Here is a 25,553-nt window from a genome sequence, read left to right as displayed (position 1 = left end):
GTGACAGGGATGCCAAAAGGAAGAACAAATTAATCATCAAGGCTGGAAGCAGAATTAGGAGGCGTCAGAGTCAGCGAGGGTCAGAGATCAATGAACAAATTGCCCACCTTCATGGATAATGCATCACCCTCAAAAGGATTCAAAATCTTGGCCATGAAGAACAGTTCAGGAAACTTATTTTATTGTTTCGTCTGTGAAACTGTATAAATGAAATGTAAATTATGTTAAAGGCAAACACATTTGTAAGTCATAAGAAACAAACATGCTTTGCATTATGCCTTTAAACATCTGTATATGGAACGCCAGGACTGCCATAATGAATTACTTAAATACACCATTAAATAATTAATTAAATGTGGCAATAATTAATTAAAATGGGAATTAATTAATTAAATAAATAGTTATGACACATGTAATTAATTAATTATTGACACATTTAATTATTTATGTATTTCATATTTTAATTAATTATTGACACATTTAATTAATTAATTATTGACACATTTAATTAATTATTTATGTATTTCACATTTTAATTAATTATTGACACATTTAATTAATTATTTAATGATATATTTATTTATTTCATTTTGGCAGTCCTGGCGCCTGGCTCTCATCATGAATTAATTTTATCTGTCAGCCTCACCCATCAAACTCACGGGCGGGGTTAACGCTGCCCATGCAGCTTCTCTAACATTTGATTGGTTGCCGTGCAATGTAAGTCAAAACAGGTCGATCCTAGATAATCGATTGCTTCTGTAGACTTGAGGCAGCCAGGTATCCCAGAATGCGTTTCAAATCACAGGCAGCAATGGTGGTGGTGTAGTTTTAAAATACCCGTTTTTCTGTCACCAACTACACTTTTAACAGTGTTTTAGCCGCGAATGTCGCGTCGTAATCTTCACATGTCTGGTCAGGTTGTCAACATAGAACATGTTTGCAAAAGTGCTCAGATGTTTTCAGAGATTTCAGTAGCTCTGCTAACAGTCAGCATGCAGAGTGCACCGAGGGGGTTACGTCAACCGGTTTGTTTACATATTCCACTCTCCGTGTTCCACATGTTGCATTCGCAGATTCGCATTTTCACCGAACGATCGTCTCTTTCCGCCTGGTCTTGTGTCTCTGTGCTTCTGTAACATAAAGAACGAGCTGACATGTTTCTCAGGACACCAGCGATCAGCTCAGCAGGCCCTCAGTTTACCTGCATGCGTCCTCCTCACCTGTCAGCTGTTTAACACCTGCTGCTAATTCAAGAAACACGCCCACGTTACCTGGTGATAGTCACAGTTTAACTGGGCAGCCGGTGCTTGATATAACGCAATGTCAGCGCATTTTTCTGTACAACATAAGTAAATATAGTATTTTTCCCGAGCGCAGAGCTGCTGGAGCTTGTTTCCTTACAGAGGACTTTATAGGCGAACCCACTTTATCGGCGGCTGATGTCCATTCACCTGCACACAGCTTTGAAACCTCACCTGAGTTTTAGCTCTCAGTGGTTAAACGCTGGACTTAATTCACTCAGGTTTTGTCTGTCGGGTCACGTTTACTTCGCTGTTTTATTTACAACTGAGCAAATCGGTTTGGCTCAAATTAAAGTTATGTTTCATAACTGCAGAGTTTTACAGACGTTTAATGGTTCACTGGCACATGTGTTAGACTGAACTATTCGCTTTTCTTTATCTGGTGTGTTTCGGATTTAACAGTGAATTTTGAGATTAAACTGACTTTTAAAATGTTTTTATACAAAGAGGAAAGAGAAGGCGCATTTCCACCGAGAGGAGCAGAGTTTGCAACAGCATGTTCAAGATGAAGACTGCAACCTGGACAGAAATATTATATCATCTGTTTTTAATAGTTATTTAACTGTATTCTAAGCACCAGCTATGTTAGAATTTTTAGAGTTTACTTAACTAAAAATAAATGAGCTTAACATATAATTTGTGTGATTTCTCTCTCTCTCTCTCTCTTTTTTTTTTTTTTTTTTTGCTTTTTCGGTCATGTTATGTTTAACTGTAAAGGTTTGTTACAAACTATGAAACACATCGTGCAGACTTCTGGATGTTAGAAGAAAACTAATACTGCTCATGAATGAGACTAAAGGCAGGAAGGTGTCCTTTAAAACTAAACATGTTAATAGGACCTCCCTATTTATATCGTAGTTTATGATATAGCACGTGTATTTCAGTAATAACCTACTGATTTCAGCAGCTCACATGGGCGTTATCTGTGATACTCCTTAACTATAATTTATCCAAGTTAACGTCAGTTAACCATTCAGACAGTTCTTTTGCAATGAAAAACAAACCCATGCTGCGTAATGTTTACATTATAGCTGCTTATGCAGTAACCATGGTAACCACGGACTCTGAGCGGCTGGATCGACGGAGGTCAGACAACAATTTTACATGTATGATCTTAAAACAGGACATAGCCACTATCCGTCCTGGCCTCATATCAAATGTGAACGCAGACTGAGTCTATGTTTGATGTTTGCTTTATATCTAATCTTCCTCTCAAACATTTAAACAGCAGCGAGTCTGCAGCTGAGAGAACACAAACTCAAATTGTCGGAACAGGTTCGATCGTGGATTCATTTGGTAATTTATTAAATGTATAACTGTTAGTCTAATCTGCTGCTGAGTCTCTTACACTGATGAAAATGCAGATAACACAGATCACGAACACCTGTTCAACCAATCACTTTCATTCCACTTTGATCTGCGACAAACTGACGGTTCATCTCTGTTACAGTGTTTCGTTAGACTGCTATATTTTGTGTTCTTTATGCTGTAGATTTTCACGTCTCTGGAATAGTTGGCAGTATTAAGGATGCTTTTCTGTAAAATCATATTGATATGACCCGTGACATATTCGTAGATGACAGTTAGATAGTCAGCTGGGAAACTCTGTGTTAACTCAGAGATCTGAAGATATCGTGGAGAGATGCTGATCTTGCTCCGTGGTGTACAGGTCACCCTCATGATTAATATTCACAATAAAAATATTAGCCGAACATCATGAAGTCTGTATGTGTTTCATAGTGTCGAACAACCTTTGTACAGTTAAAGCCAGCAGCTACTACATGACGGAAACACCAACGTTTTCTCTTTTATGCGTTTAAGCGCAGGTCACGCTGATTACTGAACAAAACCCAAAGATCAGCTGTTAATCGAATTTATTTGCTCTCTCTCCTCCTTAAACATGTTTTTAATGTTAGTTATAATTCAGAATTGGCGACTGAAACACGTAGGACACATAAGAACATCAGGAAATAAAACCCCGATAAATATAACCTCAGTAAAAGAAGTCAGTGTCAGCGGGGTTATTACAGCTGTGTACCGGGGCCTGCGCTTTGTCGGCGGTAACAACAGCTCGATTGCTTGCGAGGCGGCGGGTCTATCCCACGCTTTGCCGTGAGAATGGGCAGACATCTCCGAAATCATCAAGCACTTTTGCAAAGAGGCTGTATCTTGACAAACCGATCAGACATATGAAGATTAAACCACTACATTCTCTGCTAAAAAATATTAAAGCGGTATTTGGTGACACACAAACAGGGTTTTCAAAGTTCAGTTCTGCCGGTTGTTGTGGGCTAAAACAATGGCCACCAGGCCAAAGCAATGGTTTTGAGTCGATCAGCGTTAACCCCGCCCCTGAGTTTGATGGGTGAGGCTGACAGATAAAATTAATTCATGATGAGAGCCAGGCGCCAGGACTGCCAAAATGAAATAAATAAATATATCATTAAATAATTAATTAAATGTGTCAATAATTAATTAAAATGTGAAATACATAAATAATTAATTAAATGTGTCAATAATTAATTAATTACATGTGTCATAACTATTTATTTAATTAATTAATTCCCATTTTAATTAATTATTGCCACATTTAATTAATTATTTAATGGTGTATTTAAGTAATTCATTATGGCAGTCCTGGCGTTCCATAGAGCCTTTAAACATCTGTATAGATTTGATACAATATTTATTAACTGAATTTGCTAACATGTCTTACATAGTGAGAGTATTTCTTTTACTGGTGATATTTCAATGATATGTATTTTTTATGACTAAATAATGCTCTACTGAACACATGGCAATGACAGCAAATGTGGAAATTTTGTAATTTGTTGTTTAAATTTGATATTATTTTAGGCAGTATATTTTCTTAGCCTCTGTCATACTCTGTTAACACAGCAATCTCAGAAACCGTACAGTAAATTTGTCTGTGGATCACAGGGTGATATGGAAGAAATATAGTATCATCAGAATCCAACTATTTTTAGACATTGAATTTATAACACTGAATTTTTATCCTCCAAATTTCCTGCAAAATATTCACCTGCAAAAATTCACCTGCAAAAATTCACCTGAAAAATTCACCTGCAAAAATTCACCTGCAAAATTCACCTGAAAAAATTCACCATCAAATATTCACCTGCAAAAATTCACCTGCAAAAATTCACCATCAAATATTCACCTGCAAAAATTCACCTGCAAAATTCGCCTGCAAAATTCAACTGCAAAAGTGTTGAACTTAAATGACCCAAGCCAGAGCAATCAGCACTAGATCGAGTCGAGCGGCTCTCAGCCAATTAAATTACGCTGTTTGATCACATGACACCGTTAGCCAGCAGTGTGTCTCCTGAAAAGAGAGCTGATTAGAGGTGAGTGATTAAGTTTTCTCCTAAATAGAGATCATTACAGAACGCCTAGTCCTACTTAAAATCCCATTCATTTTTCTTTTATTTTATCATCTACTCGAACTGAGGAAAACATTTGACTAACTCAACGAACATTTCGCGCCCCTGCCTGTCTGCAGAGGCAGTTTTGAATTTAGGAGTGGCAAGATGGCAGCGGCAAACCCTGGCGGTTCTCCGGTAAGTATATTGTGTTTTATCTTCAAGTTTGTCTTTTGAAACGTTAATTTTATTTAAATCCGTTGGTCACGTATAAGGTACACAGACGGGGTCTTTGCTCAACTCGTCTGAGGCGTGTCTCACTAAGCGCTACATGCTAGCATCCTGCTAACCGAGCTAACCTTTACATGCTGTGCTCTACAAAATAGGATACTCGGTACAAAACCATACTCCGCAGATATTGATAGATAGACGCAACACTGCAAATATAATGTGGGAAAGCGAGAACGGCATTTGGTGAAGGGGTAAAATACACCATGAATAAAGCCATAGAGTGAATGGCTGCCATGGTTGCAGAACGGCTTGATTTAATGACAAGAATGGGGAAGAGTGAGGTGAAGTGAACCAAAGCCACAAAACACGGTCAGACAAGGCGGGAATAGGGCAGTGATATGTCCGTCAGTATGAAGTTGGTGTGTGCTTTGGTGAACAAAAAACTCGAGACCGGTAGCAGGAAGATGGGTGACTCGTGTTTCACTGAAATAGTGGTGAATTAAAACATCCTTTGTTGGGGAAATTTAGGTGTAAATGCATCCATACAGGCGAGACAGAGGCAGACCAGGCAGTGAAGAAAACAAGGCAAACATTAGAAATATTAAAATGGAAATATAGGATTAATATAACATACAATTAGGGAAAATTGAAGGAATACAGTGTAAATTATACTGTAAAGTCATTAAAACAGCATAACCTGATTAAAAGAAACATGTAATTGGGTAGGATGGTGATGATGATGATGATGATGATGATAATAATAATATTAAAAAACATGTACAAGATGGGCATGTATACTTGTACCCAGAATTTAACAACTATAAAGTTGTGGCATGCCAGTACCTTACCCTTCCATTATATCCACACTTTCAGAAAAGGATATGGTCAATATCTTTACAAATACTATCTAAACTTAAACAGATAGCATAAGTTAAACAGGATATTCCTCTGCATTCTCCTAGAGAGAATACATCAAATTAAACAAATAAGTAGTCTATGGCATTTAAAAGTGGTTACCTACAATTCTGAAATAATAATACTAATTCTTATTGATGATGATACTGTATTTGAAATCCTGGTGTAACACTGAACCCGACATCATAAAATGATTACCCTTGTAATGTCAGGGAGCTACAACCAAGGAGGGAAAATATTACTATCTCACCCCTTGTATCCAATTACATAACAGCACTGCTTGGTAAAGGTGTTGAATTAGCTGGGTCGCTCAGTTTGGGGAAAATTGTGGGTAGCCTGCAAGGGCCTCAACTTCTCCATTCCCACAATGTGCAACAAATGGGCACAGCTGATCTTCAAGAATGGAACATTGGCCAGTTACTTCCAACTTTAACGTATTTTTGCAAATATATTCTTAAAATTGTCTCTTTACACAGATCATAATGATACAAGATGGCACTTGTGTAATTTCCTACAAATTCAATAAATCTAAATAATTGTTACTATCCTGTTAAATCCTGAAAATGTTTTAACAGCTGTGTTAAACTTCATACTGACACATGCTGGAAAGTGCATTCATGAGACTTTTTTATGCCTTCTAGAGCAGTAGCAATCAAAGATTTTAAGGATTCTTTTACATTTTTTAAACACTTTGATTAAGGCATATGTTGTTCTTTATTGTCAGATCTAAGTTTGTTTAAAGCTTGAATGTTTTGGGGTACTTTTCTTTGTTTTCAGGGTTCGTGGCAACCACGGATGGGGAAAATGTGGAGGTTGCACGGCTGATGTTTACTGTTCATGGCACAGGAAGAGGCAGTTTTATTTCAGGAATGAGTGAGCACAATCAAAGGTTTGTTCTCATAAAATACTGTCAACCTCCAATGTTTCTGACATAAGATGGAAGGTGTTGCAGCTTTATTTCCATTATTTAAAAATACATAAACATTTAAAGGGTATAGCTTTATGAAAAAGTTTTATAGTAAAATGTCTTTAGAGAACAGTGCCCTATCCAGCAGGATATATTGTCTGATATGTGTCAGGTGTTTTGTTGTTGTTGTTGTTGTTTCTTTCAATTTCCATTATTTACCCCTCAAGGAAGAAAATATTGGACAGGTCCTACAAACCCCAAAGAGCCTTCAGGACTCTGCCCTATTTTAGTTATTCACACACCTTTTCCAGTCTGTTACTTCCTTCCCTGAATGTTCATTCTGTGTTAATGGTCTGGTTGTCATCTCATTTGTTGCCACTGATCATTACAACCCTTTTGGCACCTTTTAAGTGATATGCCTGGGTCCTTCCTACATGCCCTGATAATGTATTATTACTGTTGTCATGCACACATTTCATGTAGGGTTAGAAACAAGCAGGAATTTCTCATACACACCAAAGAAAGGCCATACCTAATTAAATATTTTTATATATTATTTCAGAATAGAGCGACTGTGGAGAGACCTCTGGGTGGCCATTACATGCATTTACTACGATGTTCTTCACAACCTTGAGGAAGAAGGCCTTCTTGACATTTCAAATGCTGCACACCTCTTTTGCTGCCATTACGTCTTTCTTCCTCGACTGGAGGATGATTTTAATACATTTTGCAGTGGATGGGACAACCATCCACTGCGAACAGAAACAACATGAGTCCCAACCAGCTGTGGGAGTTGGGTCACAGATATCACCCTGTTCCTGTTCCAGAAAACACACAGGTAAAGGTGCACATTTTAGTACTCATTGATTTTCTTACAGAGAATGTGATGATTTTATGGATAATTAAAGTCAGTCATAAATCCACAAACACAACAAGCTGAAAGTCAGTGATGCTGCTCGGTTTGCAGTCCTGAATATGACGGCACAAGCAGGATTCACTGCACTGTTAATGTTAGCTATGTTATATTGCTGCCTCTGTTCGGTGGTGTCGAGCCAAACGGACTTTAACGTGTGTTTGAACGAGCTGACGGTTCACTCGTTAAGCTGAAAGAAAGATGCTTTAATCACAGGAGTCACACATGTGTCCACTGTAGCATCTGGGAACTCTTCTTGTTTAGCACTCGTAATAACACAAACACTAAATCCTCCTTCTCTTGTGCTGTTTTGTAGCAGTGTATACACCTGAGACTGTCACCTGTCTGTCTGTCCTGCACTCTCTCTCTGTTTCTTTCTCTCTGATTGTGGAATAAAAGTATGAACATGTATTTATAAGTTACACTTGTGTTTGAATCCTGCAGCTTATCACACATTTGATTTCCATGTGTGGCGACTGCAAGTGTCCAGAGTGAGGACAGACTGAGGGACCCACTGCTGCACATCACCTGTGAGGCTTTGCACCCCTGATGATCCACCAGGACAAACTCAGCAGTGTGTGAGGAAGAGGAGGAGGAAGAGCCAGCAGCAGCTGACAGATGGAGAGAATAGACAGACTGTTCCCTGTTTGTGAAGGACTGCTAGAAAAGTTTAACATAACTAATTGTCTGTCCTGAATCAGTCTTATTAGGTAATGTTCAAATAATGTTATCGTTCCAGTGTTTTCAGTGTGGGAGAAAGTACTCAGGGCCTTCAAGTTACACACTATGAAAGGCAGCAACAAGTTTAATGTTCAGAAACCTAAAGTATGTATCAGCAGCAGAATGTTCAGAAAATAAATGTTTGTTTCAGTTCTATGAAGCTTTGAGTATTTTGGATTAGTAGCACTGCTGTGTTTGTTGCATCATATTGCTGTAATTGTTTATATGCTTTATATATTCTGAGGTAAGTTGATCTATAGTGTTACATCATATTCTATAAGGATGTTATGTGTTTGTAGACTTTCTGCCCAGTTTGACCCATTTTGCAGAAGTCAGCCTGTTTAAGGCTCTGATATCTATTCTGTATGACTTAAAGCAGTTATGACATGGTCTGATTTTCTCACCCAATAAAGGAATATTTAATATATCAGTCTACTCTTCATTGTATCAGAAACAGTTTTCACAGCTCGTGCGTTTTTTTTTTACACATATATGCAAGCATTGAGCCAAATGTAATAATGCCAACATATTAAACAAACATTTGTCTCTTATATATAATACATCTACATATACACTGTCAAAGATATTTGTCTTTGAGTGAAGATTTAAGGTGACAGGACTTATAAATAACTGGAATTTGAATCTTTACTGAAGCTCCGTATTTGACTCTGAGTTCATTCACATGATTGTCACATCACATGTGCTGTACCAGTGTACCTGCACATGTGATGTGACAATAGAAGTGATTTGATTTGAGAGTTCAAACTCACTGCTGCAATAACTTATGATTAATATAATAACTATGATATTGGCCATATCATATTTACACTGACTTTAGTCTCATGAACAACATTAGCTAATTGTTATTTACTAGCTAATCTTAAATGACTGTTCAGTACAGAAATGAAGGCCAACAATCATGTTTTACAGTCCTGTGGTCTCAGCATCAGATACTTATTAAATCACACAAAGCTCGTGTAGAAACAAACACACGAACAAAAATATGTTCTCCTTCATTTCTGTCAAACAAAGCTGTACGAAACGTTTCCAGCGGTTGGTGTTATGGTTGCTAGGCAACCTGGGAAGCGCGACGGAGGCTAGACCGTCCCATTTCACGAGCCTCGCACTTCCGGCCTTAGCGGTCTTTGAGTACGCGGCCCTTGAGGATCGTTGAGGCTGCGTACTTTAATGCTGCAGACCCTGAATTGGGATACAGCCCCTGAATTGGGATACAGCCTTAATCACTCACCTCTAAACAGCTCTCTTTTCAGGAGACACACTGCTGGCTAACGGTGTCATGTGATCAAACAGCGTAATTTAATTGGCTGAGAGCCGCTCGACTCGCTCTAGTGCTGATTGCTCTGGCTTGGGTCATTTAAGTTCAACACTTTTGCAGTTGAATTTTGCAGGCGAATTTTGCAGGTGAATTTTTTGCAGGTGAATATTTGATGGTGAATTTTTTGCAGGTGAATTTTTTGCAGGTGAATATTTGATGGTGAATTTTTTTCAGGTGAATTTTTGCAGGTGAATTTTTGCAGGTGAATTTTGCAGGTGAATTTTTGCAGGTGAATTTTTGCAGGTGAATTTTTGCAGGTGAATTTTTCAGGTCAATTTTTTGCAGGTGAATTTTGCAGGTGAATATTTTTGCAGGAAATTTGGAGGATAAAAATTCAGTGTTATAAATTCAATGTCTAAAAATAGTTGGATTCTGATGATACTATATTTCTTCCATAGGGTGAAGAGTGGAGACAGCCTAGAGTCAGAATCCAGTGGAATATCTGTGTCACCTTGTACAGTTTTCCTGTAATCTGAGGTCAAAGATGGGAATATATAGAGTACAGTAGAGTAAATTGTGCAAAGTTTACTATCAATTTTCTGAAAAACCATACAGTAAATTTGGCTGTGGAACACAGGGTGAAGAGTGGGGGTCACCCAGAGTCAGAATCCAGTGAGATATCTGCATCACCTCCTGTAATCTGAGGTCAAAGATGAAGATATTAACAGTACTGTATATTGGGTAAATTTTATTGTTATTTTTCTCTGAATCGTACAGTGATCTTGGCTGTGGATCATGGGGGGAAAAGTGGAGATGAACGAAATTTGGGAGTGGATTGTGAAGTAAAATAGTGTCAGGACACAAAAGACTGCGTTTCTAAACCAGTCGGCAGCCGTACCGCAATATGCATAAGAGTGGTGCAACCACATTTTAGGTGCGGCTGGCGGGGCGGCTAGCTTGACTGTCACTTCATAAGTGAGGGCTCACTTGACCGCAGTCATCCACAGCAGCTGGACAATAAAGTTTATTGTGACCCTGATACTGCAGCAGATCGCTCGGATTTCCTGTTATCACTTAAATAGAAATGAGGCTGTAGAGGTTTGGTGCAGGCAGAAAAACGCTACAGTCACGAGTGAGGCCTCCCCTTCTCACAAAACGCTCAACTTCTCCCAGCATGCTGAGCTAATGATTAGTTGGTGTTTTTCTCCAAACACTCTCTCACTCTTCTCTCAACGTGTTGACAATAAACTGTGAACAGACACCGAGGAGAGCAGCAGAAGACCTCATTCAGGAGCTAAACTCAACATGAACTGAACTCACAGTAAAGTTAGCTCGGTGCTTACCTTTAGATGAGCCCACAAACCGAGAGAAACTCCGTGATGAAGCTGGAACTCTTTCCAAACACAGGAAACAGATCAGGGAGCAGAGACCCACGTGGTTCACGCTGATCTCAGCTACGATCCAGGAGACAAGGATGGGCAGATCGATGCAGATATCGATCCAAACGTTGGTTTAGTTTGTTTTATCATCCAAACTCACTCTTTTACTCACGTTGGATGAAAAAAAGCTCCGTCCGTCATCGCGGAAGGCGCGTCGTCTTCTTCACGTCGTTTATTGGCGGTTGTCAAACACCAAAATGATGCATTACCGCCACCAACTGGTGTGGAGTGTGAATTGAAACGTCGACCAGCCACAATTTACTCTCTTTTAAAAACTGGAGTAAGGCCTGATCACTTTCACTTCTTGAGTCTTTTTGCAGTAAATCAATAAGATCCAGTTTCATTTTTATGTTACTGAGGTTTTGAATCATTGTAATATAACATGTTCTAGAGTTTCCTCTTCTCCACAGGAATCACATTTCTCTGTATTAAGTTTCCTTATCATGAATAGTGTTGGGCAAGTTACTTAGAAAAAGTAATTAATTATAGTTACTAGTTACTTCTTCAAAAAAGTATCTGATTTATTAACTGAGTTACAATATTCTAAAAGTAATTAATTACTTGAAAAGTAACTATTGCATTACTTAAAAAAACGTTTAACCCTCTGGGGTCCAGGGTATAATTGGCCATTTTTAACTACTTTTGATTTTCCCTCCACATTTTACCTTTAAAAACGATTTACTTTGCTTTGTTTGATGTCATTCTTTTCAGCACAACCTCACGTGTCTGAATTTACAGTTATGTTTTCATTTTGACAAACTGTATTAACACAATTGATCTAAAATCAGACAAAAAACATAAAATCAGAGTAGATAAAGTGATTTTTTTTTTTACTTTAACAACCATAAACATGTTTAATGAATCATATTTCATAACTTTAAATGCAAATATAAATTGTCAATTTCAAAATCAAAATTTCAAAATCTGGTACCTGCAGGTCTGAGAGCAGCAGGTGTATCACTCTTGTTTCTACCTGGAGACAGCAGTCGCTGCATTGTTCTCACACACAACACAAAACTATCCACAACACTACACACTAACTACACAAGACAACACATTAACTACACACTCCAAACACGCTAAACGTGACAAATTTCTCACATCTCAAAACTCACTCTCTCTCTTTTTCTCTCTGTCTCTCTCTCCGTCACTCCTAAAACTTCTGTTTTGTTTCTCTCATAAGCAGAGAGGTCTTGCTGCGCTCTCCTTAGACAGTAAACGTGACGAAACTATTGAGGAAAAGAACGCCGCGTATATATTGTTCATCATGACTCTGGTTTTACGTGGCCTATCAACACAATTTAAAAACTGGTAGATATCACCTTGTTGCTTTGTCTTTAAGTGGTCATGTGATTGACAGGAAACAGCAGCACTCATGCGATTGTTTTGCCCCCTTAGCTCCAGGTGTTGTGCCAAGAAGTGATTGCTGTCCGCGGGAGCGCGCACAGCTGCTTAAAGCTGTAGCGTCCACCTTAATTACTTAGATAAGAGGGTCCAGTAGTAGATGAGAGGAATAGGGAAGGATTTGTCTGTGTGTTTTAGTTTGGCTTAGCTGTAGGCCTGAGAGTGTGTGTAATTGTTTAGAGGGAAAGGAATTTATGGACACTGGGGGTCTGCCTGTCGTAAAAGGAGACAGGAAGCTGCAGTTGGGGATTGCTGATGCTGATGCTTGTACCTGAGAAACTCATAATTGTTATAACTTAGAAGTAGGTTTGCAGGAGACTCTCCACCTTATCTGTAAATGTAAGACAACAAGAGGCCAATGATGTGGATGCAGTGGATGCAGAGTGGGGGTCTCAGTGTTTGTAATATATTAACTCTATTTTCTATGTTGTGTAGAAGAATTTGGGGTAGCTTGGGTAAAGAGATTACTTTTATCACAGGCAGGAAGTCACTTACACAGAGACACACACAGTGCTTTGACTGTTACGACGTACCCACACCCACATGCACACTCACTCACGTGCACTTACACATAGACACAGGTACGCGCACACACAGGCACTCATGTGCACTCACATAGACAACTCAAATAGACATTGGTGCAGCACAAGTAATTTATTGTATGAAGGAAATTCTCTTTTGTGTTAATATTTTGAACATGCATTTCTGTCATCCTGTTAACTTAGTGGGTTAATAGCTGATATGCAAATTAGTTGATTGTTACTAGATCAGGGAAGGATGACTGGATTATAAAACAAGTGAATAAGATGTAGCAGAGGGTTGAGTTTCCTGTTTCTGATGTATGAGTGAAGCTTGCACCCAGATATACACTCTACAGGGAGTGCAGAATTATTAGGCAAATGAGTATTTTGTCCACATCATCCTCTTCATGCATGTTGTCTCACTCCAAGCTGTATAGGCTCGAAAGCCTACTACCAATTAAGCATATTAGGTGATATGCATCTCTGTAATGAGAAGGGGTGTGGTCTAATGACATCAACACCCTATATCAGGTGTGCATAATTATTAGGCAATTTCCTTTCCTTTGGCAAAATGGGTCAAAAGAAGGACTTGACAGGCTCAGAAAAGTCAAAAATAGTGAGATATCTTGCAGAGGGATGCAGCAGTCTTAAAATTGCAAAGCTTCTGAAGCGGGATCATCGAACAATCAAGCGTTTCATTCAAAATAGTCAACAGGGTCGCAAGAAGCGTGTGGAAAAACCAAGGCGCAAAATAACTGCCCATGAACTGAGAAAAGTCAAGCGTGCAGCTGCCAAGATGCCACTTGCCACCAGTTTGGCCATATTTCAGAGCTGCAACATCACTGGAGTGCCCAAAAGCACAAGGTGTGCAATACTCAGAGACATGGCCAAGGTAAGAAAGGCTGAAAGGCGACCACCACTGAACAAGACACACAAGCTGAAACGTCAAGACTGGGCCAAGAAATATCTCAAGACTGATTTTTCTAAGGTTTTATGGACTGATGAAATGAGAGTGAGTCTTGATGGGCCAGATGGATGGGCCCGTGGCTGGATTGGTAAAGGGCAGAGAGCTCCAGTCCGACTCAGACGCCAGCAAGGTGGAGGTGGAGTACTGGTTTGGGCTGGTATCATCAAAGATGAGCTTGTGGGGCCTTTTCGGGTTGAGGATGGAGTCAAGCTCAACTCCCAGTCCTACTGCCAGTTTCTGGAAGACACCTTCTTCAAGCAGTGGTACAGGAAGAAGTCTGCATCCTTCAAGAAAAACATGATTTTCATGCAGGACAATGCTCCATCACACGCGTCCAAGTACTCCACAGCGTGGCTGGCAAGAAAGGGTATAAAAGAAAAACTAATGACATGGCCTCCTTGTTCACCTGATCTGAACCCCATTGAGAACCTGTGGTCCATCATCAAATGTGAGATTTACAAGGAGGGAAAACAGTACACCTCTCTGAACAATGTCTGGGAGGCTGTGGTTGCTGCTGCACATAATGTTGATGGTGAACAGATCAAAACACTGACAGAATCCATGGATGGCAGGCTTTTGAGTGTCCTTGCAAAGAAAGGTGGCTATATTGGTCGCTGATTTATTTTTGTTTTGTTTTGAATGTCAGAAATGTATATTTGTGAATGTGGAGATGTTATATTGGTTTCACTGGTAAAAATAAATAATTGAAATGGGTATATATTTGTTTTTTGTTAAGTTGCCTAATAATTATGCACAGTAATAGTTACCTGCACACACAGATATCCCCCTAAAATAGCTAAAACTAAAAACAAACTGAAAACTACTTCCACAAACATTTAGCTTTGAAATTAATGAGTTTTTTGGGTTCATTGAGAACATGGTTGTTGTTCAGTAATAAAATTATTCCTCAAATATACAACTTGCCTAATAATTCTGCACTCCCTGTAAATACATAAGAACAAACTTGTGTCGTGAAATACACGGCAACATGTTACACGTTTACTTTTGGAGAAAAAAAAAGGAGAAGAGCTAAATGAAATGATTGGGTCTGTGAAAATGAAAAATGAGTGAAAAAGCACAGACCTGGGGAAGAAATTCACATTCCAGTGATGAAACATTGATATGAAGTGTTTAGGAAGCTTTAAATGGTGAACATTTGTGTTGTGGGAATTGTGCAGCTGCTAATAAAAAAAGGGGGGAAATTTCTCTGTGTATTTAGCAGGTGGAAGTATGCTGGTTGGCCCCAGACTTTCCAGAATTGTGTGATATTCTGAAGCACTTGTGGGCAACCAGTAAATATGATGTGGGGAAAATGAACAAAGGTAGTGACTCTTAAGTCTGATTTCAAACCATGTAAGCATCAGTTGTTAATTAAAGCCAGAAGAGTGACTGCAGCACTGCATGGCAGGTTCTAACCCCTACAGCATGTTGTTTCACCTGAAAGTAAGACATCTCCTGTGATTTTGTTCTGGCAGACTTTGGAGTTTTATTTTAGTATCAGGCTGATTCTGCCAGTTAGGTTTAGGTTGTTTTTCTGTTTCTAAGAGAAAGACTGTTTTTTGGGGGGGGGTTTACACTTAGACATGTCTGGAACTATGCCCAATATGTTTTTTTGTACCAGTGCATTTAGAAAAAAAACCCTGCCAGGTATCATCCCTCTGGGGGGTGATATTTTGTGTGTTGATGATTTAAAAGCAGGCCTGCAAGATTGGGAGTAAAAGCGCTATAAAATACTTTAATTGAGAGCAAATATAAGGTGAGCTTCTCTAGATTACAATGGGCTTCTGAGGAAATTCACCTACCTAGGACCCTGACCATATTAGATGGTAAGTCCTGTGTTTAAAAGGATTGTAGTGATTCAATCCATTTCAAAAGCATCTCTCCTCCTTTTGATGTAACCCAAGGTTGAAGTTTTCTTTGCAGATGAAAAACAAATGCTGTTTCATTTCTGTATATGATCTCATATTGTGTTTTCTTTTATGATATAACTGCCATCCGTCGAACAAAGGGTGGAGACCCAGATGGATAGAAGATGACCATAAAATGTGAATTTGTTTTTTCCGCCTGACTTTAGGGAGGATGCACATTGTGAATTCTTTGAGTACACAATGGTGCTGATGTTCAGTAGTTAGAAAAGAAATTTCCACGTCTTTTTATGTGATACTTAATTATTTTAAATTCTTAATTGTGGTATCACAAAGGGTGGAAAGTGGTGGCAGATTTCTTTTCTCATGTATTCATCACATATTTAATCATATCACATTAGTAATAGTAATATAACTTTCTCACTTTACTATAGTAAGAGCACACCTGTCACTAGTTTACATGCATCTGGAATGTTAACACAGTGAGGCCAATGTAATGGGAGACGTTAAACAGATAGTGAGACTCCTTCTGCTTATCAGGGATGTAAATCTTTAGGTGACGGCCAAGCAGAAAACAAGGTCATAATTCTCTCTGTGAGGGAGAAGGTAGAGCCCCCTGTGAGAGGGGCCAACATGTAAGAGTTTGTGGAATGTTCTTTGTGTCTGTATATAAGATGTAAGGGCGGTGGCCACAATTCAGAGATGGTCCTGGTGTTTCACTGCGATGCTCTCTCCACATTGCAATGTGTTTATTAAACCCACTTCAAATCCAGCTCACTGGGTGTGTTGCAGGTTATTGTTAAATTTTTCACACCACTGGCATTAACTCAGCCAGTTAGTGCGAGACAAATCCAGCTGCTCATTAAAGCTTTTTGGTTTGATCAGTCAACTTTGTGTTCTGTACTTACCTTACTTAGATGTATGTGCTATTTTTTAGCTTAGACATGTGTGTCATGCAAGCTAGCAGCACCCCATGAGAAACGGGTCGACTTAAACACTTAAGTGTTTAAGTGTTTAAGTGTTCACGGGAGTTTGCACCCTTGGCAAGCGGACTGACAGGGCTCTAGAGTGCGACCAATTTTTCAGTGGTGCGACTAAAAAAAAAATTGTTCAGATAACAGAACAGAATTATAATATTTCTGTCTGACTGAGGCTAAGTTGAATCAAATCAGGACTTTAAAAACCGGAATCGAATGGATTATAGAAATCAGTGATGATGCCCAGCTAGAGCTGGGCGATATATCGAGTTTTTTAAAAATATCAATATATTTTTATACGAGATATAAGATGTGACAATATCCTTCATAGCGATATAGTCTATGTTACGTTATAATTATAGTTGCGGAGCCGCAAGTTTGCCTCTCTTTCGTCCACTTTTGTCTCTATGCAACGTTACTCGACCACGCCTCTCTCCTTCACTGAACACAACTCCCCCTCCTCCCCCATCGCTTCACCTGCACGCAGCGACAAGATGGACACGGCAAATCTCCGTTAACAAGTTACTGCGCATCGCCCTGTGCGTGGGGCTGGACAGCGTCAACGTGTTAACGAGCTAGCCACGCTAACGCCTAACTGCACAGCCTAAAATCCTTTCATTTTCTCAAAAGTTGACAGCGCGCCTTATGTATGAATTCTGGTTGTGCTTGATGACCGCGAACCGATTTTATATGGTACACGGTGCTCAGCAATCTGTCAAAAAAAATGTTTTAGTTCGACTTTGGTAAGCTACGGAGCTGCGCCGCTTGATGGATTGTCGGAGCATTACGGCTACCGAGGAGCCTCGCGGAGTGATACGTACTGTGCTTCAACGTAATATTACCGTATTGTGTGTGTATAAGGACCATAAATGGCACCTGTTCAGAGACATGGTTACGAAACGGATTTCAAACTCCAGGCTGTCAGTCACGCAGTAGAAGTTGGGAACAGAGCAGCTGTGAAATCTGTCTGTGTTATTATGCTCAGCGTCTTTTAGTTTACATTTTGACTGCACAATTGTGAGCTCTTTGTTATGCACAAAACAACATAGTTTTATTTTATTTATAGAGCATCATTATTTAATAAATGCTCATAATTTATTTTTGAGTAATTTTTTCATGTACATCTATGCTGTATGTTAATAAAAGTGCCCGTGTGACATCTGGGACACAGCTTTGACTAAGAACTCTCTTTTTGTTCTTACTTTATGGCTTTAAAAAAATATCGAGATATATATCTTATATCACCATCCAGCTAAAAAAATATCGAGATATGAATTTTGGGTCATATCGCCCAGCTCTATGCCCAGCCCCAGTGAGCAGCCTAGGCCCGACAGAAGTGGATGTAGCTTTAATAAGAAAAGAACTATTGATAACTTTTTTGTTAAGTTAAGGCCTGATCCTTCTGAAATTCATAGCCAGTGCTCTGACATGGTACCATCAATCTTTGAATGCTGAAAAAGCAGCAGTGTATCCAGAAACACATTATATGCTGCAATAAATGCACTGCCCAAGAGTCCCCTCTCCCCACTGCCTTTCAGCAGCAGGCAGCAGCAAACAGGTCGTCAGAGGAGCCAAGATGATGATCAAGTTCAACATTTTCTACAATATTGACAAAGCACTTCAAGCACAAGATTGTCAGTTAATAATTTAGAAATGAATATTGTCTGTATGGACAGCAATCCCCCCCCCCCAAAAAAAGTGCACATGTAAAACTGCGGTGTTAAATGATGCATTTGAAAAATTTGTGTGCGCCTAACTTTTAAAGTTAGCGCACGTAATCCCATGGCAAAAAGTTAGTCTAGAGCCCTGACTGAGGTAAGTGATGAGAGGTGATCTGTTGTTATATTTTATTTAACCGAACTGTATAAAACCTTGATGCTGTTTGAAGTAACCCCTTTTGTTTTATTTAATCTGTGACTGTATATCTGAGAATTATGTAACATGGTAAGGGGGATTGTTGAAAAGTATGTATAAATGGGCCAATAGGCTCAACTATAGGAGCACATGGGTGTGTTTACAGTGGCTTGCAAAAGTATTCGGCCCCCTTGAACTTTTCCACATTTTGTCACATTACAGCCACAAACATGAATCAATTTTATTGGAATTCCAGGTGAAAGACCAATACAAAGTGGTGTACACGTGAGAAGTGGAACCAAAATCATACATGATTCCAAACATTTTTTACAAATAAATAACTGAAAAGTGGGGTGTGCGTAATTATTCAGCCCCCTTTGGTCTGAGTGCAGTCAGTTGCCCATAGACATTGCCTGATGAGTGCTAATGACTAAATAGAGTGCAACTGTGTGTAATCTAATCTCAGTACAAATACAGCTGCTCTGTGACGGCCTCAGAGGTTGTCTAAGAGAATATTGGGAGCAACAACACCATGAAGTCCAAAGAACACACCAGACAGGTCAGGGATAAAGTTATTGAGAAATTTAAAGCAGGCTTAGGCTACAAAAAGATTTCCCAAGCCTTGAACATCTCATGGAGCACTGTTCAAGCCATCATTCAGAAATGGAAGGAGTATGGCACAACTGTAAACCTACCAAGACAAGGCCGTCCACCTAAACTCACAGGCCAAAGAAGGAGAGCGCTGATCAGAAATGCAGCCAAGAGGCCCATGGTGACTCTGGACGAGCTGCAGAGATCTACAGCTCAGGTGGGGGAATCTGTCCATAGGACAACTATTAGTCGTGCACTGCACAAAGTTGGCCTTTATGCACTGCACAAAGTTGGCCTTTAAGTTGGCAAGAAGAAAGCCATTGTTAACAGAAAACCATAAGAAGTCCCGTTTGCAGTTTGCCACAAGCCATGTGGGGGACACAGCAAACATGTGGAAGAAGGTGCTCTGGTCAGACGAGACCAAAATGGAACTTTTTGGCCAAAATGCAAAACGCTATGTGTGGCGGAAAACTAACACTGCACATCACTCTGAACACACCATCCCCACTGTCAAATATGGTGGTGGCAGCATCATGCTCTGGGGTGCTTCTCTTCAGCAGGGACAGGAAGCTGGTCAGAGTTGATGGGAAGATGGATGGAGCCAAATACAGGGCAATCTTGGAAGAAAACCTCTTGGAGTCTGCAAAAGACTTGAGACTGGGGCGGAGGTTCACCTTCCAGCAGGACAACGACCCTAAACATAAAGCCAGGGCAACAATGGAATGGTTTAAAACAAAACATATCCATGTGTAAGAATGGCCCAGTCAAAGTCCAGATCTAAATCCAATCGAGAATCTGCGGCAAGATCTGAAAACTGCTGTTCACAAATGCTGTCCATCTAATCTGACTGAGCTGGAGCTGTTTTGCAAAGAAGAATGGGCAAAGATTTCAGTCTGTAGATGTGCAAAGCTGGTAGAGACATACCCTAAAAGACTGGCAGCTGTAATTGCAGCAAAAGGTGGTTCTACAAAGTATTGACTCAGGGGGCTGAATAATTACGCACAGCCCACTTTGCAGTTATTTATTTGTAAAAAATGTTTGGAATCATGTATGATTTTCCTTCCACTTCTCACGTGTACACCACTTTGTATTGGTCTTTCACGTGGAATTCCAATAAAATTGATTCATGTTTGTGGCTGTAATGTGACAAAATGTGGAAAAGTTCAAGGGGGCCGAATACTTTTGCAAGCCACTGTAAATGAGACACAGAGACACGAATGTAACTCAAAAGAACCAGAAAACTTTAGTGAAATACACTATAAGGTTGTCAAGCACAGGTTAAAGACACTTTACAATAGTAGAAAGGAAACTTAAAAAAATGAAAGAAAAGTAAAACACATAAACTATTAAAAGAATGACTTGGCCAAGTGTTACTTTTGGTTTTCAATGTTCGGTTTCAACATTCGGGTTTCAATGTTCGGGTGCACCCTAGTAACCTGACTCCTTAACTCTTATAGAAACAGATTACACGAATCTAAAGTACAATCAAGTGAAAATCTCACACTCTTTTCACATGTGGATAATATTCTACACAACAGCTTATTATTTAAAGTCCCAAATAAAAAATGTCCAAGGGGTAAAGTCCAAAAAATTCCCAAGGTGTGAAAGAAAATAGGGGTGAGAGAATGTCAGTCGGTGGTCTTATGTATAACCAGCGGTGTGTGAAAGTGTGAGTGATACAGTCCTACCACACCGCAAGGTGCAGCAGATCATCACGTGGAAAAGAAGCGAATCTCAGTCTCTCTAAGTCCAGGTGGGAAGGCTCGCCATCTATTTCACCGGAGGAATCCACCTCAGGAACAATTCAGCATACCAAAAAAAAAAAAAAAAACCCTGACCCGTCAACAGACAGGGTCAGAAGAGCAATTCAAATATTCATTATGCTGTTCTAACTATAATTCACAACTAAGATTTTGTTGAAATCACATTCAACATCAATTTGCAATTAAAATACTCAAATTTGCAAAAATAAAACATCTCTCTTACACAAACTATGCATTAAACCAAGTAAAGTCAGTGCATGTGCGACAACTATTAATCAAACAATTCAGTTAAATTCAGTTTCTCAACGATAAAATGTGAAACAGACGTGAACTAACTTAGACATACAACATGTGCTCATGGATCTCAGTTCATCACGGCCGAAGAAAATGGTATGGTGTCTCTCGGTCGGAAAATGGGGGGCTCTAAATAACCTAACGACTACCTCCACACATAGCGGCGAACACAGAGCAGGTGGGTGGGACACACAGCGGCAGGATGCTTTCCCATTGGCCAAAACATACTGGGACTCAGGCACGTGCGGGGGGGGGGGGCTAGAGGGGCTTGAGCACCCGCCCCTTTCCTGATGAGTGCCCAAAGTGCCCTTTTGTTGAGGCAACTTAAAATAAATGTATTTATTTATTTATTTTTTTATGTGTGTGTGCGTGCGGAGTCCTGTCAGTGCCCCTCAACAATAATATTTAACTATTAATCACAGTTTTGCTAAATATAAGGATCTGGCTTGCATCTGTCACATGATCACTATTAACCAATGATCGCCCTTGACGGCAGAACGCGCTGGTTACGAGCCGGGAACGAGCTCATAAAGAGCACGCGCATTTTTTGCGGTCTGAAGCTGTAGGAGAAACACAAATTAACTCAGAGACAGACTGATGCGACACAACCAGTAAGTAGGTGTACAGCGTACACTGTAGTGTATAGCACCCAGGAGTGTTAGCTTATTACGTACACGTTGGTAAGTTGTCTTGTTGCAACTGACGAACTGAAACAAGCGAGCGTGCTGTGTGTGCAACAGCGCGACAAACATTACCTGTCCTTTTATTAACTGCACAAGTAGTGCTGGTCATAGCTGCTGGCTAACTGGGTAAAGCTGTCATGGGTCTGTAGCTTTGTCACCGTTTTAGGGAACATATTTAGTTTTAAAGTAAGTTACAGGGCTTTTCCTGCCTTTCTGGAGGGGTTATATTTCACTAAAAAACGATCTAATATGCATGTCCACATAATTATGCATTATTATAATTATAATATAATAAAAAAAAAAACACGCTGTATTTTAAAGAACATACATTAAGAAGCAGATTATATTAGATTTATATTTTAAATAAGACAAAATTTGGATGTTACAGCAGTAAAATTATTGTATCTCTACAGTTTAAAAAATATAATAAGCTTTGCCCGTGCACAGAGTGGATAGTGAAACAAATGAATCATCATAAATACATTATTTCATATTTATTACTTCCCCGTCCTCATTGCTTTATTATTGTAGCTCTAGTAGTAAATAATAATGTAAGGATTCTGGATCAGCACCATGATGCCCATAGTATATATAATATTCTGAAGAAGATCTAAAATGTCACTGTGTGTGCGTGCATGTGTGTGTGTTTTATTTAGATGGATTTTTTTTTTTTTTAAATATTACTCATGATATAACATTGTCCAGCAATGCCTGGTAAGGACATGAGGAGGAAACAGTAGGAGCTGTGTGAGGCTAATAAAAGCAGCGCTATAACATCTTTCTGTCATCATTGTATTATAGATTAAGTGCAAGAGTTGTTAGGTGTGGATAATTAAATTATAGTTTATTGCAATAGCAAGTTGTGCCTTGTTCTCAGACAGCAAGTGGAGAGTGATATATGAAATGAGGGGATGGAAGGAAGAAGAGAATCAGAGTGATTCACAGGCAGAGCCTAATTTATTTACCACAGTTTTTTGTTGCCTTATGGTTCCAAGCGCTGTCACCAATCTTTGCATTTTGTTATTATCTCATGATACTTGTTTAATCAGCTACCATCTCTACTATGGACTTTTTAATGTCTACAGTCTCAGATCAACACAGCCCTCCAGCACTATCAGCAGCAGGAGCAGCAGAAACCCCTCAACAGCAACATTGTACCCATCAGGTAAAACATCGGCTACGTTTGCTTTGCCTTGTTGCCCATATTAGATTCTTGATGAATGTGTGTTGTTGTTATTCAGCCTGGTTCAATGTGCCCCTTTTTAACTTTGAGCACCCGCCCCTTTAAACGTCTCTGCACGGCCCTGCTGGGACTTGTGCATTTCGATTGGTTGGGCAGGCTGTCCATCTCTCCTCATATCTATCACTCCTTAAAGTGGTACCCTCATTTTATGTGGGTTAGAATTACTTGTTTGAACTTACCTGAATTAACTTAAGCTTATTGTTGTTATTGCTCATTGTTATAGTTCAAAAGGACTGTACGGGTATCAATTTTTTCTTATTTTATAGTTTTCACGGTGCTCAATGATGGCCAGAGAATGAGCCGTGTGGTGAGGAAATAAATGGCTGTACCTGTTAGACTCTTCGGTCATTCTTGATGCCAAGGGCTGCTACAGTAAGTATCCGGGTCAACTGTACTAGGAGGGTTCACGTACCCAGATCCCACTACCTGCTGGTCGTTCAAGGCAGCCTGTGCACATCTATACCCCTACTTAATGTAGCTAGTAGCCCTTTACAGATCCATCCTGCTTTGTATCAGCAAACGTTGATAAACCACAAATGAAAACTTTAAAAAATTATTTTCCAAAATTAATCATTTTGACATCTTAAATACAAAATCATAAGTTTTAATGCAAGTTTAAGAAAAAATAAAATATGTTAAATACCTTTCAACCTTTTGTCTCAAATATAAAACAGCAGACTGCACTTATATGCATCTTTTATGGGATTGTCCAAAAATGTCTAAATTCTGGCTGTGCATAAACAAGGAAATGAACTCGATACAAAATTATAAGATCTGTAAAGATCCGGGTCAATTCTTCCCACGGTTGCTGCATCTGAATAAAAATCTGGATAAAAAGAGATCCACGTTATTAAATAAGCTTATGTTCAATGTCAGAAGATGTGTTATTGAACTGGATTACGGAGCAGCCCCCCTACTGTAACTCAGTGTTACAAGGAAATTTTTCATAAATTTCAGGTCAGATTTTTAATAAGCTGCAGGAACCCTGTTCAGTGTGAGTAGAGAACAGCCAAGTCTCCTCCTCTGATAAACCTCCATCTGTGGCACTGAAAACAGTTCATCTGACTCTGACTGTAAACATGTTTCCATTTGTCACTTCAGTCTTTACTCTGAAATACAGGAAATGAAATCACAGCTCAAACTTCTTCATCCAACTGCTGGAACAAAGCAAACCACTCGACATGAGCTCTGAAGCAGAACAGTTTAGAAAGCTTAAAATCAGACTAGAGAACCATTTTCATTCATAGTTGCCTCATCAGATCTTTACAGGAGATTCAATTTGAACTCTGTGGAGCCTGATCTCAAGAGTTTTGAGTGTGACCCTGAAACCAGAAGAGGATCTTCCTGTCTCTTCATATTCACTGTGATGGCAGTGATTTCAGCCCTGAGTGATCACACTGATGTTTGCACAGAGCAGACAATGAAATGAATGTTTTGGCACATTGGTAACAGTGAAACAGTTTATTAGTAACGTGGGATCGTTTGTGTTTGGAGTATGAACTGAGATTCCTGAAGCTCTTGTCACACTGGTCACAGCTGTAGTTTCCTTCCATGTGTGTACGTTCATGCCTGTTACAACTACTTGAACGTGAGAAGCTTTTGTCACAGTGTCTGCACTTGTATGGTTTCTCTCCTGTGTGGACTCGTTTGTGTGTTTTAAGGTGACTTGCAGTAATGAAAGATGACCCACACTGATCACATATGTACTTTTTAACCCCACTGTGAATGAGTTCATGTCGTTTTAATCCACTTAATGTGGTGAAGCTTCTCCCACATTCTTTGCAGTAGTTCAGCTTGTCTCCAGTGTGTTTATGTTGATGTATTTTTAGGGTTTCTTGGTAACTGAAAGTTTTTCCACAAAGGTCACAGCGAAAGTCTTTCCCACCTCCAAAGTGATGACAGGGTTGAGAACTGGATCCATCTGTGTCGCTCTGCTTCTAAACAAAGACACAAAGACAGTGTAAGTCAGTCCTTCAACATTTTTATCCTGAACGTCGCCTGAAATAAAGAGCATCTCTGCAGAAGTCCAATTACATTTTACTGTTTCAGTTAAAAAACTCAGTTTACTGGGCTACAATAACTACAATACTACCACCATAATACTACAGTAATAGTTGTTTCATGTTACAGCAACATCTGACTGACACTAAAGTACTTCTTTGCTAATATTTGCAGGGTACCAACAGTGTTAAACTACGAATGTAACACTGCAATAATTCTAATACTGCATTAATAACACTGTAACTGTGCAGCTATAACACTCCGCTGACTGGGACACAGGAATAACACTACTACCCCATGACACA

The 25,553-nt window shown here is 39.4% G+C and overlaps 1 long non-coding RNA gene across 1 annotated transcript; it reads left to right on the top strand.

The window, feature by feature from the left end:
• The first annotated feature begins 4,619 nt into the window (after positions 1–4,619).
• Positions 4,620–8,119, top strand: LOC120441797. Its single transcript, XR_005614294.1, has 5 exons — positions 4,620–4,669; positions 4,825–4,882; positions 6,608–6,719; positions 7,300–7,575; positions 8,095–8,119. It is a non-coding gene; the product is annotated as an uncharacterized LOC120441797 (long non-coding RNA).
• The last annotated feature ends 17,434 nt before the right edge of the window (positions 8,120–25,553 follow it).

Source organism: Oreochromis aureus, linkage group 9 (genome assembly GCF_013358895.1).
Source record: "Oreochromis aureus strain Israel breed Guangdong linkage group 9, ZZ_aureus, whole genome shotgun sequence".
Classification (NCBI taxonomy): Eukaryota; Metazoa; Chordata; class Actinopteri; order Cichliformes; family Cichlidae; genus Oreochromis; species Oreochromis aureus.
Note: the sequence above shows the minus strand (reverse complement) of the source record. Positions and strands in the feature narration are given on the sequence as shown.